Here is a 22,580-nt window from a genome sequence, read left to right on the forward strand (position 1 = left end):
ACTGCAGCTTTCTTAATTATGTGGTATATATTTATTTTAAATAAAAGCATACCACTGTGTAACAGAAAAGTAAGCAAATGCTCATACTGAATTTGGTAAAGATATTTGAATTTTTAACCAAGTTATTGTGTTAACTACACGAAGATGGGTGGTAAGATGGACAAAGAGATATTGCTCAGTCGAAATCCCTTTCGACTTAGTAAATTTGTGTTGAAGTTTATATCCATCCATCCATCCATGCGGACGCCGTGGTGTGATGGGTGCGTGCTCCACCTACCACACTGAAGATCTTGAGTTCAATCCCCGGGCAAAGCAACAACAAAAGTTTAGAAAGAAGTTTTTTCACTGAGAAACGTGTAAGGACGGCACTGTCTTCGGCTATGCCTTTCTTGAGTTTCACGTTAATTGTGGTCTGCATGAAGAAGCTATGACATTGAATCACTTATCTCAATAATATTGTTACGAATATTAGCAAAACTAAGGGGTGCTGCTATCGCTAAGCTGATGCTAAGCAGTGACGTGAATTCACATCAATAATTCAATCATTATGTATCTACATAAACGAAACAATAATTACGTCTGCACATATGTATCATGTATGTATACGAAAAGCGGAGAGTCAATGTACAAACACATGCATATATCTTATCTGAGTTGTCACAAGAGAAGGCAATAATTTGTGCAAGTATTACTCAAATGAGAAATTATACATCTGTAGTTGTAGCTGAGAATTTTATAACTAAATAAAATTCTGGAAGCGCCTAGAAGATGCCACGAAGAAATCACAGAGTATAAAAGCATCAGCGGTAGAGGCGCTATGGGCAAGTTTCGATTCAGACGCTATCTAGCGAGCAATAGCAGTATTATTTTGAAAGTGGTTTTTCATTTGAGATATCAATCAGTTTGGTTATTAAGCAAGCTATTCGTTGCAAAGTTTTAGTGATATTGTGCAGTACTTTAATAAAGGCCATTTTGCATTATTAAATATTGGAGTTATTTATTCAACAGTTTAGTGATTCGAACTCAGCAGAAGATTGCTAATAAGGGAAATTGCAAGTAAATTCGTTACAATATATAACGTAAGCGGAGGTATTTGATGAAATTTGAAGCTGTTAAAAAGGGAGCTGTTAAAAAGGGGGCAGAAATTACAGTTTATGTGGGCAATATAATACATATACCACCGATCTCTTTGATATGATTTTTTCAGACAACAATATACGCTATATACGTAACCATTGGGTGAATTTTGAAGCTTCTAGCTGTTAAAATGGGACATAAATTACAAAACGTTTCTTATCTGAACAATCGGTTGTATGGGATATATACCATATATATATGTGGCAACCCTGCCACTACTCATATGTAAAATGTAAAATGTATTAGCTTTCCATTCTCTCAGAGCGACTAGTTATCCCGCTAAACAATCCGTTATCGTATTGAATTTGCTGGTCTTAGCAGCTGATAAAAAAATATATTTCTTTCTTCTGAGATGACATGGTGAGGGATACACACCCGACTCGGTCAAACATTGTTCAATAAAGTTTGTATTAAATTCGTAAGCAAAACGTGTACTTAATATATATGCACAACGCTATTTTGGTGACCCCGCCGTTTTTGATAAAGAAAAAGTGCTCAATCATCGAAAATCTACGATAAGTATTTTGTTTAACTTAGCGCACAAGCTAAAACGAATCAGGTTTGATTTTGATTTTTTTTTATCAATTCGTATATGACAAATAAGTTGATATGATTGAGAATGGCGATCCAAGTTCTTCCACCCAATTGCCAGCAATTACGGTCAATATGACTGTCGGCGCACCACCATTTTCTCCTGAACGCCCTGCGTTGTGGTTTGCCCAATTGGAATCACAATTTAGGGTTCGTTTCGTAACAAACGAGAATGATATGTTTTATCATGCGGTCTCGATTATAGACACGCAGTCAGCAGCCTAAGTGGAAGATATTATATTACGTCCCTCAACGTCGACCCCATATACAACATTGAAGCAAACTTTAATCGAACGCTTAACAAAATCAAAAGATGCTAAGCTACTTCAGTTGTTGGACGGAGAAAAAATTGGTGATCGTACACCATCTCAGTTTTACCGTCACCTACGCCGTCTATGCCCAGATGTACCAGATAACGTCATTAAGTCAAGGTGGCAGTCACAACTCTCACCACAGACACGCGCATGTTTAGCAGCACAACCTGACGCCTCATTAGAAGTTTTAAGCCGTCTTGCAGATAAAATTCATGAGGTGATTCCCAGCGTTTCACATTCAATTGCCGCTGTTTCTGAAGAGCAATCTTTACGCGCGAAAATTTCAGAAATCCGAAAACACCTGCAAAACCTAAATCTAACAAAACCGCGTGGAAAAGTTAGAACACACCAAAATTCAGGTGGGCGCAGCACATCTCGCAGCAGCACGCATTTTTCAGCGGAAGGTTTTTGCCGATTCCACAAAAAATTCGGTAATCAAGCACGGCGCTGCCTCCCTGGGTGTAAATTTCCGGGAAACGCGAAGGAGGGTCAATAGCGGCAGTCGAACACTCTCCAATAAAAACATCGCGCCGCCATTTCCTCACAGACCGGTACACTGGGATGCAATTCCTGGTGGACACTGGAGCCGACCTCTCCGTCTTCCCCCGATCCCATATCAAAACAAAAGTTACCCCCGTTGGCTATCAATTATACACTGCTACAGATGCAATAATTGAAACATACGGACATCATACGCTTTTATTGGATTTCGGCTTGCGACGCGAGTTTACATGGCGCTTCGTAATCGCCGACGTTTCACAGCCCATCATTGAAGCCGACTTCATAAGCAACTTTGGTATATTTGTCGACTTGAAACATCAAAAAATTAGCGACGAAAAAACCGGCATATTCTCGAATGGGAAAATGCGAAAGACAGCGCAAATTCAATCAATAAAAGTTCTGTCGAACAACTCGCCCTACAATTTTCTTTTAAAAGAATTTTCGGCAATAACCAAACCTTACGGCGCATTCAAACGAACGAAGCACTCCACAGTGCATCATATTTAAACAACGGGTGGCCCACCAGTTTCAAGTAAGGCTCGTCGCCTTGTGCCAGAAAAACAAAAATTTGCGAAAGATGAGTTCGCTAAAATGTTAACGCTTGGAATAGCTCGTCCGTCCGACAGTCCGTGGTCATCTCCTTTGCACCTAGCTGCCAAGAAATCACGTGAGCCTCGCCTATGTGGAGACTACCGTCGTCTCAATGATCGTACAGTGCCTGGCAGGTATCCCGTTCGATACCTAGAAGATTTTGGTGTCAACCTACACGGCAAAACAATATTTTCAACAGTAGACCTCGTCAGAGCATTCAATCAGATCCCAGTCGCTGAAGATGACATAAAGAAAACAGCGATTGTCACGCCTTTCGGTCTATATGAATTCCCGTTTATGACATTCGGTTTGAGAAATGCGGCCCAAACCTTGCAGCGCTTCATCGATGAAGTTACGCGTGAATTGCCCTTCGTTTTCCCGTATATCGATGATATACTCATTGCTTCAGACAATGAGCATCAGTATATACGTCATCTACGAACATTGTTTCCACGTCTTCACGATCATGGGCTTGGTATCAAAGTTTCCAAATCTTGCTTCGGTCAACCGGAAGTTAAATTTCTGGGACATCATATCACATGCCACGGTATAAAACCACTATCCGACAAAGTAAAAGCAATACGAGAACTAACGCCACCAGCAACAGAGAAGAAACTTCGTGGTTTCATCGGTATGATAAACTTTTACCGAAAGTTCATTAAAAATGCAGCAGAGCTTCTTTCTCCATTGAACAATTCATTATCAGGGCCTGAGGTACGAGGATCGCACCTTGTACAATGGACGCCAATAATGTCAGATGCATTGGAAAAGTCTAAGGAGGCACTTGCAAATTGCGCCGAACTGGCACATCCAAATATCGAGGCGAACGTAGCAATCTTCACAGACGTACACTACCCGAATCAATACGCAAGCTATCAACGTATGATCGAGAGCTACATGCAACATACGAAGAGGTTAAACACTTTCGATATCTGTTTGAAGGCCGGCATGTAGAGATATATTCTGATCATAAGCCATTACAACATATTTTTAAACAAAGGGCAGAACGTGCTTCACCATGGTAGTTCCGCCGAATTAATTTCATCGGTCAATTCACCACCGAAATTAAGCACGTCTGCGGGAAAAGCAACATAGTGGCGGATCTATTATAGCGAGTCGAACTGATTTCAGCAGCGGTATCAGCGCAGTAGTTCAAAACGAAGACGTCGAACTCATACGAATTTATTTATCCGGCAAACAACGAAATCATTTCTGGCATGGTAAGCGTTCTTTGTTTCGTTTCAGGGAACTGGACACATGCTCACACGTTCTGCTCCGCCAAGGCCAAATCGGGCCCTCTCTGAAATAACCATACCAAGGACCATATCGCGTTGTTTCAAGACATGGTAAAACTTTTTGCGTGGACATACAAGGCCAAAGTTCTACTGTATCTGTGGATCGTCTAAAACTTTTGTAGCTGACGTTTAAATTTATTACGCAAACATTATAATTTGTATTAATTTCTTAATAGTATAACTTGTATATAAAATGAATTTGTAAACTTAAAAAATTAACAAGGGGGAGGCATGTGGCAACCCTGCCACTACTCATATGTAAAATGTATTAGCTTTCCAGTCTCTCAGAGCGACTAGTTATCCCGCTAAACAATCCGTTATCGTATTGAGTTTGCTAGTCTTAGCAGCTGATAAAAAATATATTTCTTTCTTCTGAGATGGCATGGTGAGGGATACACACGCGACTCGGTCAAACATTGTTCAACAAAATTTGTATTAAATTCGTAAGCAGTACACGTTTTGTTTAATATATATGCACAACGCTACATATATACGACCCATCTCTACGAGTTTCTTAGACAACAACAAGTGTCATATATGAAAGCGAATATGAGATTTTAAGCTTCTAACTGATAAATTATATCTTCCAAAATGCAAAGAAACCTCTTTTCTGAAAAATCTGTCGTATGGGGGATATATGCTATAGTGGTCCGATCCGGCCGGTTCTGACAAATGTCTAATCGGATACTTAAATATACCCACTCACCAAATTTTTTATCAAAATATCTAAAAATTGAGGGACTAGTTTGCATACAAACAGACAGACGAACAGACGGATAGGGCTAAATCAACTAAGCTCTTCATCCTGATCCTTTCGGTATACTTAGAGGGTCTATCTATTTTCCTTTAAGGGCTTACGATTTTGAAATTCGTGAGAAAGTTTCCAAACAAAGTCGCCACTCGGCAGCGTGTATTTCTGCCATGAAAAGCTTCCCAGTGAAAACTCATCTGCTTTGCAGACGCCATTTAGATTCGGCATAAATCCCGTCCCGCTATTTTGTAGGAAAAATTAAAAAAAGGAGCAGGACGCAAAATGGAAGAAAAGCTTGGTCTAAAATCTCTTCCAAGGTTATCGCGCCTTGTATTAATATTTTTCATATCCATCTCGGTTCCTTTAAGATAGACAATTAAAGAACAAAAGCAGCTGTGTCTAAACTTTTTCTTAGTGGTTTCTGTTCAATAATCGTCATTCATGTATTAGCACGTCATTTAATGTTCTGTAACGTTTTCATTGTAGCTGTTGTTGTTGTTGCAAGACTTGGTAACATTATGATTTTCCAACATTATTATTGTGAAGTTGATAGCCATAAACATATTTTGCGATAAGTGCAAATGAAAAACAGTACAACTTTAGCGATAGGGGCTGTTGCAACCAACTCACCGCGATAGCGGCGCTGCATTGCGATGGTCGTTACCGGTGGCTCATACTAATAAATAATGGGTGCAGCACTTACGGCTGTATGTAGGTATGATTGTATTTAGCCCAAGCAAGTAGGTAATGTTCCCATTTGGCAAAAAGATTTGAATAAACGATATCTTAACTTGGTGTTGTTGGCAATGGCAGTGGCAGTGGTGATTTGATTATAGTCGCAGCTTTATGCCTAGATCAGTAGATGTTGTATGGAAGACGTTATGGTTTTGCGATCTGATTTTACGCTCTGTTGAATAATGTAGATACTTCGTGTTTCATCAAGCGTTGAATTTACAGAATGAAAATTATCAGCACAACGGCAATGGCAGTGGTGGCAAGTGGCAATAACTGTGTGTAGCGTTCGTCAGATTGGGGGGTTCGATGTTGTTTGTGATGGTTTATATGAGCTGATGGCGGCACGCAAAGCTTTGCTTTCAATTCAACTTTCCAACAAGAAAATGTAGATTTGACTTACTATGTACATAATACTGGTATATATATACAGCTGTACATACATATTTACAAATATACGTACATACTTTCATAATATACTTAGTAATAATAACTCGCCGTTTCTACTTCAAACTACAGTCAACGGCCTAGTGCGGCAGCGAAAACAACAAAGAACATTTCTTCAGCTGGGCGGCGAGCGTTTTCTACCTTTTGCCGGTACTGTACCATGCACACCAAAAACAAAAAAGTATGAATTATAAAAACAGGGGAAAAAGTAAACGTTTGTTGCTTGGTCGCAATTAGAAAGATTGTTAGTAGCGAAACCAAAAAAAAAATTAATGAGAACAGAAATACAAAACAGCTACTTCCACCATAAAGCCATGAACTGTAAAGAAAAACACATAAATTTATGTTATTTATAATGATCGCGTTGCGCATCAGGTGCTTTACCGCCTTCTTGCGGTAGCCATATTTGTTGCTACTTTAGCGTGCGTCTCCCGGGAAAAAAGCGCAAATTCACCGGAAACGTCAAATGAAGTTAGCATGTACCTACAAATGTAAGTGGGTATTGCGTTCACAAGATTCTTATTTAATATAAGTTATTAACTTTAGTACATGGTGCTGCAAAACAATTCAAACATGTTTATATATGGGGCTTTTCACGTCAATCGAAAAATATCCACCAAAGTTGATGAAAATGTAGCATTATTGCGTGCATTACCTGTGCAAAAGAAGTGTTCGAAATATGAAAGCATTCCTAGGATACAGGTTGTAGAAGATTTGCTTTTTTCTTTCCTTTTTTGAAGATATACTTCTTTATACCCGTTATGATTTATGATATTGAAATTTTAAAAAATATGACTAATGCAGTTCGTGGGTAGATATGTTCTCTGTGTATTGTACGAGCAAACTTGCTTTGAATAGCATGTATATATATGGATATACGTATGTATTCGAAAAAGCTATCAACAAAATAGAAATAGCTTCTCTTGTTTTGGTATGTTGGTATGTATATATGCACATAAATATTGTTGCGAATATTGGCATCACTATGCTGTTAGTAAATAATCACAACAACAAAAACAGGAAGCACCCACACTTGTACGCATTAAAGCAAGCAGCCACGCTTACATAGAAGGCTGCGAAGAATATTTCACACACATAACCAGCAGCTTAAAGCAAAGAGATTATCTCAAATATACATCTGTAGTCATCAGCTAAGAGCAGAATTTGTTACTCACACATACACACGCATACAGCTAAATAACCAAGTTTGCGATAAAAGTGCTCCATGTTCGTGAGAAGTCTAGAACTTAGGAGAAATATGCGAACGATCAACAGAGAGCATAAAAGCAGCGCAAGCTGAGGAATAACTAACCAGTTTGGTTTAAACACGCTATATGTTGCGAATAATAATTGAAGTACTACTCCCAAAGTAGTCTATATAAACACCATTTTGCAATAATGAATATTGGAGCTATTTATTTGACATTTCAGCGATTCGAACGTTAGTAGAAGGTGCATAATTATCAAGAATTTCCCAAAACACGTTACAATATATACCAATGGTTGGGTACTAAGGAGGTTTATCGTATATATAAAAAAAAAAAAAAAAAAAAAAAAAAAAAAAAAAAAAAAAAAGTATAGCTCATTATTTGAGAAACTTTTCTCTTATCTTATTCTTATTTATGGCACAATTCGCTTGCAATTCGGTACAGGCGTACCTCTTTGACAACGATAATATTTGAGAAACTTCTCATTACGGTAAATGGAATCTAAGGACCTCTCAGAGTCATTGGAATCTAGAGGAGGCTTTATACAAGGCGATTCCCTTTTGTGCGATTGCTTTAACACGATGCTGGATAAAATAATTCTAGCAGTAGGACTAAACCGGGATGGTGTAATCTAATATAAGAGCGGACAATTACTGCCGTATGCTGATGATATTGCTATAGTTGGCCTGACCAAACACGATGCGAATTCTGCCATCTCTGGATTAGTTAAAGAGGCAAAAAATAAAGTAAGTGTGTTGGGGTAAATGAGGACAAGACGAAGTACTTGCTGTTATCGAAGAAAGAGTCAGCGCCTTTGTCTATTTGGGAACCAGCATTAACACCAAAAATAGTGTCAGCTTAGAAATCAAACGGGTAATAACTCTTGTCAACAAGAACAAAAAGGCAATTAAAGTCACAAAATATGGAAAGTCACGGGTTGACGACGATTCGAAAAGGTGGTCGCTTTTTAGTCCACGATTGTACTTTGACGCGACACTTATAGTGCATTAGGTATTTTTCATCGCCACCCTCAAAAAAGAGCAAAAAATACTATAATCAATGTCAAACCATTTCTGCAGTTCTAATCCGTTTTGCGCATTGAACTGCTGTATTGGCTGCGTGTTTTTTTTTTCAAGATTGAGGTTCTACGTCCTCAGCACACATAGTAGGCTTATAAGCTGAGATTATAGGCATGTTACCTAAAATAGATCTTTCATTTTACCTCTTCTTTCGTACATATGGCGTTTTAGTAGGTAGACTACGCCTTATTACCATCTGAAATTCATGCTTGCCCAGCAATTGCCACTGACCGATGTTATCGGATATCCCTTTGTTCCTTTGTCCGTTTCAAAACAACATATATACGTAAATGACAACTTGCTTTATTGTACCCTGCAGGCATTGGCGATCCTGAGCAACCTCCTTCTCTCTTATCAATTTGAGCATTGATTAACCGTTTGTCCTTTTAGCAATGCGTTCCGACTCTGGATCTTCTTTCGTATACCTTCTAAACTCCTTGAAAAAAGCACTCTATATTGAAAACCAATGCCGTAGTAGCTTCTTCAGCATTCAAGAATAATTTCTGCTGCTAAATATATTTGGTCCTTGTATGTCAAAATTTTCTTCCTCATACTAAAACTTCAACTTCATGCGCCATTTGGATGTTTTGAAACATTTCTTTTCTAATTTTTCTCTCTTATTAAATTTATGGAAAAAATACATGGTTGCACCTTTTCCACCTGTATTTGAGAAAAGGGGAAATGTTTTTGAGGAAAGAGCAAATCAATTTCAGAAAAGGGCAGATGTATTTGAAAAACGGACCAATTTATTTAAGAAATTGTCTTGAATGTATGATTTTTTTTGGTGTATAGAGACAGACCTCCTTCCGACTAAAATACCATGAGGTGCTACAAATCTTTCTTCCCGATAGCACGCAAATCATCGGCTATGCAGATGTTATTGGCATAGTAGCAGCATCCAAAAAACTGGATCTGTTCCAAGCATTATGTAATGACGCCGTAGAAGGAATAAAGGTATGGCTGACGAGCATGTATCTGGAAATGGCTAGCAATAAGACAGAAGTACTTTTGTTGAGACCAAAACGGACTGTGACTGAAATATTTACTCAAAACTAAGTTTTAAGGAACACTTCAGGGCGCGGTGGGAGAGAAGGTCTCTAGAGCTTATGGAGTCCTAAAAGGAATAATTCCCAACATCAGCGATTCAGGCGAACGTACCTATTAGCTATTATCCAACGTAACCAGCTCATTAGTATTATATGCAGCACCAGTATAGCACGGAGATAAAATGACCCACCAAAAGGAAATACTAGCAACCCACCCTATTACTGTTATACGCAAAGCATTTGCTTATCGGACGGTGTCCGATGACGCGATCCTTGTTTTATCTTGAAAAGTCCCAGTAGATCTACTGTCAAAATCACGAAGAATAGTTACATGGGATGGCCTAGAAAGCTTAATGTGGTCATATTAATCATTTGTCGGGCTAGTACCTTAATGGTGATTTGTTACCGGAGCGTAACGGATCGATATCCGACAAAAGCCTTCAGGGAGCGTTTTTCAACAACAACGGTACCATGGCGTGTGGATACATGAACAAGATTAGCCTGGTTTCATTGGGCCACTTGAGGGCAGTGCGGTACCCCATCGTCCAAGAATAAAAATACCATAAAGAACATGATTGTTGTTTCCAATTAGCGAACGCCAGAAACACCAAACGCAACTTTTTGTGGAAAAAGATCTATTTAAGCGGTTAATATAAAGTACTGCTTATAAAAGCAATGCTATAAACCCAATGTTACTAAACTCTTTTAGCACGCAATTAGCATTAAAAAGTATATAGAATAAGTATGTACCTAAATGGTGAATAAAAGAATAGCAATAAAAAGGCAACACTTAGAGATCAATTGCAAAACGAGCATTCATATAGCTGAGTGGTTAAAAGCATCTGTCTTTACACTAGTATAAATTATGAATGTTGGGGGTTTCGAGTTCAAAACTCAGTTCCCGAACAGCTAACTTATGAAGAAGTGAAATTCAGAAAAATGTCCTAGTAACCATCGCCGTTTGTAAACTTTGTAATTTTTCTCTAATATTAATAACAAAAACAAGTAGAAATATGAGCATGTCTCGCTAATTGAATACGGTTAATATTACATTTCGCAACACCCTTTCAAAAAAGCAAATATACCACATATTGATACTTTACATTTTGCATTTTTAGGCTATAAGTAGGGTGGGTCGATTTGTATGGACGAAAGTTAACCGATATCGCACCATCGATTTTTAGATAGAATTTGGGCTCAGGAAAAAAAGTTCCACTACGCATACCCAAAAAAAAAATTGTATTTAAAAAATGTTTATTTTATTTTAAAATTAAATTTTTTTTACTTTTTTTCGATTTTGATTTTTAAGGTTTTTTTCATGACCTACTAAAAAAATGTTCATATGTATACCCTGTCCGACCGAAAAATGTCCGCTAAAAACAGGGACAGGTTATACATGAAAATTTTACAATCAAATGGAAATTTGTTTAGTAGGTCATGAAAAAAACCTTAAAAATCAAAGTCGAAAAAAATGAAAAAAATTAAATTTTGCAGGCTCGAAAATTATTCTTTTGGGTATGCGTAGTGGAACTTTTTTTCCTGAGCCCAAATCCTATGGAAAAATCGTTGGCGCGATATCGGTTAATAAATCGACACAGTCTACTATACAGGCATGCTTAAATTTATAATTTTAATTTATAAACTCAATAAAAGTAAAGAACCGTTTTATACTCGTTTTATTTGCTTATTTTTCTGTAGTTTTTACTCTTTTATAAGATACAGATTTTCCCCAGTAAACGAGTAAAGCGCTTTTTTCACTCAACGAAGCGTTAAACTTAAATTTTTCAATTTCTTTGCTTTGTCAATTTCTTTGAACGGAAAAATGTCATTTTTACTTAATTGCTTTTTAAGTAGTTGTATCACCCTATAATTTTTATTAAGCCCAAGTTAAATTCTAATTACAACTTCGAATGATATTTTTAAAGTTTTTCTTGTATTTTGAATATAAATTAAAAAAAAAAAAAAACATTGTGATTATATCACATGTAACCTGTAATTAAATGACAAGCACTGTGTATATATTATTTGCATTCGTAATGTTCCTTTGCTTGGAAATATTTGAAAATGTTTAAACCTTTCTCTCTCACACTGTTTTATCATGACAAAAACATCTACCAGGGGTAACCGTTTCCACAACCATACAACAAAAGCTTTGAAAAATGTTCCCGTGAAAACTTTTCATCAGGACGGACGTTGTTTCAAACGATCGAAGCCTACGAATCATGCTTTGGTATAAAGTAGCCGAACTGATTTGCACATCCAGAATTCAACGCTACGCTCATTGCAGCGAACACAGGGATTTAACAATGGTAGAGTTCTAGCTATCTCTCATACGGAAACTCGACATTTAAAGCTATTTGAGCTCCTGTGGCTAGTCTCAAAAATAGATGAGTACTGTTATAGTTCTCTAAGGTCTGTAAATTTCTAGATGCTTCATAGAATGAAGAACAACTTATTTGACATTTTTAGGATAGTTGGAAAAATGTGTGTGTGTATAAATAAAAACGAAAACAACCACGAAAAATTTGTACATACACGGTCGCTTAGTGTGGCGAGTCCGATTTGATACTTCAGTACTGATACTTAAACTTCGCACAGTTAATTCTCAACCGTTTCGTCCGTCCCTAGAATATTGCAGCTACTACGTGAGATACCGTTAAGAACTGCAACTGATCGAAATGCATCCCTTCTATTTATTACAAGAATCGCTAAAGCTCTTACTTTGTTGTATGCCTGCCGCATGCTCTATAACCTGTGGAGGACTACAATCGCTAGCTATAAAAGCTACACGTTTTCCAACTGTATTTGAGAAAACTGCAAATGTATTCCAGAAACGGGCAGATCTTTTTTAGAAAAAGGCAGATGTATTTCAGATAAAGCCAAATGTATTTGAGAAATAGGTAAATTTATTTGAGAAAAGGGCAAATGTGTTTGAGAAATTTATTAAATAAATTTGTTTGGTTTTCTCTGAAATACGTTTGCCCTTTTCACAAAAGCATTTGCGCATTGCTCAAAAAAATTTGCCCTTTTTTCGAATTACATTTGCCTTTTTCTCTAACCTTATTGTGCTTTTCTCAAATATATTTGCCCATTTTTCAAATGCAGTTGCCATTTTCTCCAACTTATTATTCCATTTCTCAAAATCGGTTGATCATTTGTCAATTTCATTCGCCCATCCCTAAATCCCTTTGCCCGTTTCTGAACTACTTTGTCCTGTTCTAATAGACAGTTGGAAAAGGTGTAGCTCTAATACCACATTCACATTAATACAAGATGCCACTCCCTCACGAGTTTGTTTGTGTTGTGAACCCCAGCAAGGTTTCATCCCTCTACCCAGAGACCAGACAACTAATGTTCTCGGTTACGATGAGAATGAAGGGTAACTGTTTTGCCACGATTCTGCTGTTTTGGTGGGTCTCTAGTCATGTCGAAATGTCATGCGTTGGGGTAAGCTCAATTCTTCAGACCTCCCAGACATCACATAGGACAAACATTGCATTTAAAGAACCTTTAAAAGCGTACAACTTTCACCGATTCGTGAAATTAAAGACCTCGTTGGTCATCATAAAGTTGTTGACCGTATGAAATAGCCTTATCTCACTCTCTCGAACGAAAAAATGACATAATTCCTAACCAGACTAAATTTGACAAGGGATAGCGAAGAATTGTTTCAATATACAAAAACTGAGAAGCTTTCCATGGCAGCAATACACCCGAGGTGTTTGCCAAAGCGCTTCCGAGGTAATAGATCGTTATTGAGTAGTGACATAAGGAATTTTAAAGATATGACGATGGCCAAAATGTCAAATGATCTTATGACCACTTCAAATGGCCACAAAGTCAATTGACGGAATGGTCACAATATGAAATTTGCAATGGTTATAATAGCTGTGTTTTTTTACGCACATATACATATACACTTAAGCTTTGTATAGACTGCTAAGTGCATAACTTTATCTGCTCTTATGAAATCGTTGCGCATAAAATAAGTACTAAAGAGTATGTGTCTCCACTATTGTTCAATTTCGATTTTGGAATGCGTTGTACACTAAAACCGAAAGGGTTTGTGTCTTTACTATTTCACCATACATTACTACTATGTATAATTGCCAATGAGCGTTTTTTAGTCGCAAAAGCACATGTATATGCAAGTAAAATGAAACGAGGCCATTGTTAACGATATTGATATTATGACCATCCTGCCTTTCCGAAATGGTCATAAAATCAACACTTTTTTTCTCACGCGGCTACTAAATGAATTGTATGATTTCACCCCTCCACGTATTAAATTTTTAAGGACTGATTACAGTAATGTTTTTACTTTCGCTATATTTGTGGTTTAGTCGAATAAAAATTGAAATTTGAGCCAGTTATGTGTTTGTGCGCCCAATTTTCGCCCCAGACGCTACTCGTTACAATGCAAAAGCTGGGCCAGTGAGGATTCCCTCGAAATAAAAAAAACATATTTAGCTAAACGTCTAACCCATTCTGCGGAATGTTTTGTTTTTATGCTGATTTTAACTTGCTGCATACGGTTACCGTGTCGTTCCCGAAAAGGTTGTTGTTGTTGTTGTGGTAACAGTGCTTCGCCTCATTCAATGGCCACGACCACTCACAAATTCTTATCAAAGTCCTCTAACGGAAGTCTAAGGAAACTGGCTGTATTAACAGAGCGGACTATATGGAGATTGGTGTTAGAGGCGTAGGTTCCACATTAGAATTGAAAAGATGGTTGGTGTCATGTGGAGACACATCGCATGCAGGACATACATTACGTATGTCGGGGTTGATTCTGGACAAGTAAGAGTTTAACCGGTTATAGTATCCAGAACGAAGTTGGGCCACGGTGACTCATATCTCCCTTGGTAGTGTGCTTTCTTCTTCTGCAAGGGTAAGATATTGCATATTAATAACAGGGTTCACTGGGCGCGTACTGGCAAAAGCGTTTACCGATTATGTGGATTTGGCTTAGGGCCTGCTTATGCTTGTTTGGATCAAACGGCTGTATTGGCAGGTGCCGGATTTCATTTTAGTGCTTACAGAGATGTTCCCATAACCCCCGTGGAGGAGGGGCTAGATCAAACAGTTGTTTGCTAGGATGTCCTGGTTTATGAAAAAATATCAAAAACTGCCTGTTCAGCATTTCGTTTCGGTGTTCATAAGGAGACATCCGGTGGTAGTTCTGATAGCAGCATTTTAACAGGCCTGTAGTCTTTTCCAGTATATATTCTTAAAACCAGGCGACTAAACTGGTGACGCGTAGCTCATGAGCGGCCAGCCAATTGCTCTGTACGTGGCTAGCAACGATGCTTTCTCTTTTTCCCAGATGCTGCCGGCAAGCGACTTGAGGAATTTGGTTGCGGCTTTGTACTTTAGATACAATTTCGGTGGCATGGGCCTTGAAGGTCAGAGTATTATCGAACGTTACCCCTAAAACTTTGGGCGACTGCCAGTCGGTAGTGTGACACCATCGACGCGAACGTCCAATATTTGCGACAGAGTCGCCGTGGATTTTGTCGGTGATAATGCCCGGTTGCGTGATGTGAAGAAACTTTAAAGATCAGGGAGAATACTGTTTACTTTAGAAACTAATTCATCAATTGACTGGGGATGCCCTGTTGCCATAATCGTGCAGTCGTTGGCATAGGATATGATTTTAACTCCTTCTGGTGGGGGAGGGAGTTTTGAAATGGTCATATAGCCAAACGGAAACTTCCAGAATGTCCATTAGGTCAAATTGAAGAAGGGCATAAAGGCAGATGACCTAGTAATATTTTTTAAAAATCATTAAGCTATTTGATCTTATGGTCATTTGAAGTGGTCATAACGTCAATTAACTGTATGACCTTTGACCTTATGTCCCCCAGCGTATAAGTTACTATACAAATTTCATCGAAGTAAGTATTAGCAACATACCGGTTGCACATTGCAACAAAAATTACTGATCTGGTAGCACTGCTAAAAGATTTGAAGGAAACTTTTTGTTTCTACAAGAAGAAAGATCAGAACGAAAACACGGTGACACGTTTTCATCATTCTGTGTTCTAACAATTACCAAGAATTATGCCTCAAATACCAAATTTATTATCAGCTCAAATGGCCATTTGAGATAGTCGCACACAAGAACAAAGGATTCCTTTGATACCAAAAATAAGTTATTTTAGGCACATCAATTTTAAAATTAAATAATAACTATAAATGATAAACAAAACAACCGACAACTAACAAAAACTGATAACACCCCGCTTAATAACTAAAAAATCATATTCATGTGAAATAAGAGCAATTAAAAAGCAATACTTTGAACAACTTAAGTACTCTCTGGTAAGTACATTGAGACTATGTAAGTTTCTGGGTACCAAAATTAAGTACCTCTACACAAAAATATGTATGTGTATGCACGTTATTATTCTATAAGGGCCATCTTGAAATATCCCTCAAATACCACCAAAACATACGCTTTGCCCCATAAAACGGTTCAGTCAGTTCTTCTTCGTCTTTTTGTTGCGGTGCGACAAATTTAATACGCAACAATTAAAATTTATCACAGATCTTGATGAGCAACCGTTTGGAACTCTATGCCTTAAATAAAAAACGGCTACAAAAAGACAGCTACGCTGTGACAGGCACCCAAAAACAAAAAAACTTAATGATAACTATTAAATATGCGGTCAAATGCTGTCTTCGTGGAGGAAGTACGAGAGCAAAGTTCAGGTAGGGGAATGAACGCAGTTAAAACACACGCGCACACAAAAAAAGTGCTGCTAATGTCATTTTTTTGACAATTATATTGCTAATGTTGGCGCCGCTGTTGTTGTTGTTGTGCTTTTGTTTTTTTTTTTTCTTTTTTTTTCTTTTTTTTTTTTTTTTTTTGAAATAATTTATATCTTTTTTGGTTTTTCAGTTAGGTCATAAAATTATTGTTGCCCGTGTTTATAATGCGATACGCACTCGCACCATTAACGTTAGGCAAATGAGACGAAGGTGACACGGTATCATGAGGGATGAGGTGTTCGCTAGGAATACATCATTATAATTTCAAATGTAATAGTAAGTATAATTATATTTATATGTACATGCGCATAAAAAATTGATATCAAAAGACGTATCAGCCACCGGATAAATTTGAGTCAACACATGCCTTGGCACTGAAGACATAAATTGTTCATACATTTTTCATTGAATGTATTTCATATTTTTTAAGTAGAGCTATGTATGATTTACTTAATTAAAATGAGCCGCACTAACTGTAATTACTCGAAGGTAATGCCGTGCAGATGCGGCTATTTGAAGAACCAATGCACCCGCGTTGAATTTCATGCGATCCCATCCAGGGCCGTAGAGAGAAATCCGGGCCCGGGGCTAAACAATTTACGGGCCCCCTATAAAAAATCCACTAACACATTTGATTAATTTGAATTAATGACGTCTCATTCATGAATCATTATGGATGGATTACATCAAAAAAATTTTTTACCACATCAACTAAATGATTTTCGGACTAAGAGCTGACAATAAAATTAACACAGAATATTTACTATTTATACTATTTTATTGTAACGTAGAAATAAAATTCTCTTTTACCAGCCACATATTGTTTCAAATAATCTTTTCTAGTTATTTGGTAACATTTTAATACATTTGTGATAAATTTAATGATGATAATAAATTTAAATTATTCAATATAGAAGGTTCGGATATCAAAGAGTGGCTTTTCTCGCTTTTTTCGCTGCAAAATTTTTATACTCAGTTGAGCAGAGCTCACAGAGTATATTAACTTTGATTGGATAACGGTTGGTTGTACAGGTATAAAGGAATCGAGATAGATATAGACTTCCATATATCAAAATCATCAGTATCGAAAAAAAATTCGATTGAGCCATGTCCGTCCGTCCTTCCGTCCGTCCGTCTGTCCGTTAACACTATAACTGGAGTAAATTTTTAGGTATCTTGATGAAATTTGGTATGTAGATTCCTGGGCACTCATCTCAGATCGCTGTTTAAAATGAACGATATCGGACTATAACCACGCCAACTTTTTCGTGCGATAAGTCATTACCAAATACTGATTAAGCGATGAAACTTGGTAGGTGAGTTGAACTTATGACGCAGAATAGAAAAATAGTAAAATTGTGGACAATGGGCTTGGCACCACCCAAATTTAAAAGGAGGTAATTTAGAAGTTTTGCAAGCTGTAATTTGGCAGTCGTTGAAGATATCATGATGAAGTTTGGCAGGAACGTTACCCTTATTACTGTATGTATGCTTAATAAAAATTAGCAAAATCGGAGAACGACCACGCCCACTTTTTAAAAAAAAAATTTTGTAAAGTCAAATTTTAAAAGAAAAGTTAATATCTTTACAGTATATAAGTAAATTATGTCAACATTTAACTCCAGTAATGATATGGTGCAACAAAATACAAAAATAAAAGAAAATTTCAAAATGGGCGTGGCTCCGCCCTTTTTCATTTCATTTGTCAAGGATACTTTTAATGCCATAAGTCGAACAAAAATTTACCACTCCTTGTCAAATTTGGTAGAGGCTTAGATTCTAGGACGATAACTGTTTTCTGTGAAAAAGAGCGAAATCGGTTGAAGCCACGCCCAATTTTTATACACAGTCGACCGTCTGTCCTTACGCTCGGCCGTTAACACGATAACTTGAGCACAAATCGATATATCTTTACTAAACTCGGTTCACGTACTTATCCGAACTCACCTTATCTTGGTATAAAAAATGAACGAAATCCGACTATGACCACGCCCACTTTTTCGATATCGAAAATTAGGAAAAATTAAAAAAATGCCATAATTCTATACCAAATACGAAAAAAGGGATGAAACATGGTAATTGGATTGGTTTATTGACGCGAAATATAACTTTAGAAAAAACTGTGTAAAATGGGTGTGACACCTACCATATTAAGTAGAAGACAATGAAAAGTTTTGCAGGGCGAAATCAAAAGCCCTTGGAATCTTGGAAGGAATACTATTCGTGGTATTACATAAATAAATAAATTAGCGGTACCCGACAGATGATGTTCTGGATCACCCTGGTCCACATTTTGGTCGATATCTCGAAAACGCCTTCACATATACAACTAAGGGCCACTCCCTTTTAAAATCCTCATTAATACTTTTAATATAATACCCATATCGTACAAAAAAAATTCTAGAGTCACCCCTGGCCCACCTTTATGGCGATATCTCGAAAAGGAGTTCACCTACAGAACTAAGGCCCACTCCCTTTTAAAATACTCATTCACACCTTTCATTTGATACCCATATCGTACAAACAAATTCTAGAGTCACCCCTGGTCCACCTTTATGGTGATATCTTGAAAAGACGTGCACCTATAGAACTAAGGCCCACGCCCTTTTAAAATACTCATTAACACCTTTCATTTGATACCCATATCGTACAAACAAATTCTAGAGTCACCCCTGGTCTACGTTTAAGGCGATATCCCGAAAAGACGTCCACTCATAGAACTATGACCCACTCCCTTTTAAAATACTTATTAACACCTTTCGTTTGATACCCATATTGTACAAACGCATTCTAGAGTAAACCCTGGTTCACCTTTATAACGATATTCCGAAAAAGCGTCCACCTATAGAACTAAGGCCCACTTCCTTTTAAAATGCTCATTAACACCTTTCATTTGATACCCATATAGTACAAACAAATTCTAGAGTCACCCCTGGTCCACCTTTATGGCGATATCACGAAAAGGCGAGCACCTATAGAACTAAGGCCCACGCCCTTTTAAAATGCTCATTAACACCTTTCATTTGATACCCATATAGTACAAACAAATTCTAGAGTCACCCCTGGTCCACCTTTATGGCGATGTCACGAAAAGGCGTGCACCTATAGAACTAAGGCCCACGCCCTTTTAAAATGCTCATTAACACCTTTCATTTGATACCCATATAGTACAAACAAATTCTAGAGTCACCCCTGGTCCACCTTTATGGCGATATCCTAAAATGGCGTCCATCCATAGAACTATGGCCTACTCTCTCTTAAAATACTTTTTAATACCTTCCATTTGATACACATGTCATACAACCACATTCCAGGTTTACCCTAGGTTAATTTTCCTACATGGTGATTTTCCCTTATTTTGTCTCCACCGCTCTCAACTGAGTATGTAATGTTCGGTTACACCCGAACTTAGCCTTCCTTACTTGCTTATAATTATATCAAAATTTAACTGTCTTACCAAAACGTATTCAACACAAAGCGTGGCAAGTCCTGAAACTCGCTCTTGAGATGAACACGATCTATGAAAGTTTTTGATTCTTGAAAGGACGCTGGAGGAAGGCTCTGCACTAGCTACAGTAACAGGTATAGTGCAAAAGATACGTAAAGCAACACAAATGTTGGGGAAAATCGTGTACAAATTTTGATCACATGTAGATGGCATTTAGCAATTTCAATGGTGACAGACCTTTATCAAAATTTGCTTCGTAAATGTGTTTCAAGTGAATTATTTCGCATTCTAAGCTTTGAGAAATGTCCGACTTGTATTTTTTGACAAATTTTGCTGGGCTCGCCCGAACCGTAGTTTCATCTATGTCTTCAAATTGCCACAAAAACGTCTCGCTCATATTTCTCATAACTTCAAATCGTTCAGTAATGCCAGTGATTACCGAATCAACGATCACCAGGAATGTATTGTTTTTAAAATTAGACGCTGAATCATCCATAATCATCTCATTTAAATTATCTTCACAACGTCTCTTGTGTTTTCTATTTCGAATGTCCAGAAACTTTAGCAAGATCTTCAATTGAATAGCAACTGTTTTCCATTCGTTTAAAGTTGTTTCCCATTGGTTCCTGATCGACTTCAAATCAGCTAATAAATCTTCTAGATGTCGGACCACAACATCTATGGTGGCGTCTCTCGCTTGGAGGACCACGTTTCTTTCCAAATTGAGGACAGCAAGATACATTCGAACTTGTTGATGTACTTGAGAATGCCGGTAACATCGCCGTATGCTTGCGCAGTCAAATTTGGCTTTTGGCTGAAAGACTATGAAGAGAGCTCGGTACATTTTTTTGAGGATGCTCCATAGTTGTGGAGTGCTGCTGAAAATAGTAAAACATTTTTGTACAACTCCAAAGAAAGTAATTGCAGCCGTACAACATTCTGTAGCATCAACACCACATAAATTGGGACTGTGGGTTGCACAAGACGAGTAATCAATATTCGAGTTCTTGTCGAGAATGTGACGTAGTGCTCCGTTGTAAGTTCCTTTCATATTGGCGTCGTTATCCTACCCTTGTGCACGACAATTAGAGCAGCGATTTTCTGACCATTTTTTTGGTTACAATTCACGAAATCCAAAAACCGTTCTTGAATTGTAAAATTTGTTGCTTTCCAATTGAAATGGAGTTAGCGCAAAATGAATGTAGTCAACGTGACTAGCATCAGGCATAGCATCAACATAATTGCAAAATACTTTTCTTTTTTGCCTTGATCTAATATAGTTTCCCTCACGTGCTTTGCACAAATGTCTATAAACTCGTTCTGCATGTCTGGGGAAAGATAGTGAACTTGTAAACGTTTGTGCTGCTGTTGTGAAATCCTAACTTTCTCCAAATGATCTCTAAGTATTGGATCATAATGTCTTATGAGCTCTTAGATGCCCAAAAAGTGTCCATTGTTTCTTTCACCTAGATATATACTTTCGCCTTTGAAAGCTAGTCCTCTTTCACCCAAAAATAAAATAGTGTCCAAAATTCTAATTCTATTCTGAGGGCAGTATCTTTGTAGGCCTGTATTTTCTTCCATCGAGTAACCTTTAGGCTTGGCGACATATAAGGTCCTGTTAAGCATATCGGGCGACAGATTGAAGCCCACCGTGTGTGAGCTGATTTGAACTTATCGGTGCGACTTGGTAAACCTACCATCGCTTGGCCCAGAATTGACATAACCGACCCTGAACACCGCCCGTATGTTCTGCTTACTTCAAACTAGAACAAGAAGCGAAAAATATGGGTTTAGTTGTGAATGAGGGCAAACCAAAGTACCTTTTGTCATGAAGAAGAAACTCAGCACATTTACGGCTTGGCAACCACGTCAATGTTACCAGCTATAATTTCGAAATACTAAGGGACTTCGTTTGGCGGCCACCGTGGTGTGATGGTAGCGTGCTCCGCCTACCACACCGGATGCCCTGGGTTCAAACCCCGGGCAAAGCAACATCAAAAATTTTAGAAATAAAGTTTTTCAATTAGAAGAAAATTTTTCTAAGCGGGGTCGCCCCTCGGCAGTATTTGACAAGCGCTCCGGGTGTATTTCTGCCATGAAAAGCTCTCAGTGAAAACTCATCTGCCTTGCAGATGCCGTTCGGAGTCGGCATGAAAATCATGTAGGTCCCGCCCGGCCAATTTGTAGGGAAAATCAAGAGGAGCACGACGCAAATTGGAAGAGAAGCTCGGCCTTAGATCTCTTTGGAGTTTATCGCGCCTTACATTTATTTTATTTTTTTAAGGGACTTCGTTTATTTGGGAACAAGAAATTGACTACATCAAATGGGGTGAAAAGTTTTCCAAAAGGTTTATGGGTCTCTACGCGGTGGCGAAGGCAAAAAACAGAGCGTGTACGCTGGAGGTGTAGAAAACGATTTAAGTTTCCTTGGTGTTATCAATTGGCGTCAGTTAGAAGCGACTGGATGGTCATGACCGTGAAAGTTAAGCGCCAATTAAGTACGTAAGTAATCCATTTAAACTGCTTATCAGGTTTTCTATACAAATTTCCCAATTCCCATCAACTACTATTTTCACAAACCATGAAGCCTAAAGGTTACTCACTGCAATAAAATACAGCGCTGCCAAAATACTGCCCTCAGAACCACTACGATCTGTCTTCTT

This window comes from Eurosta solidaginis, chromosome 2, assembly GCF_040869045.1.
Source record: "Eurosta solidaginis isolate ZX-2024a chromosome 2, ASM4086904v1, whole genome shotgun sequence".
In the NCBI taxonomy this organism is placed as follows: domain Eukaryota; kingdom Metazoa; phylum Arthropoda; class Insecta; order Diptera; family Tephritidae; genus Eurosta; species Eurosta solidaginis.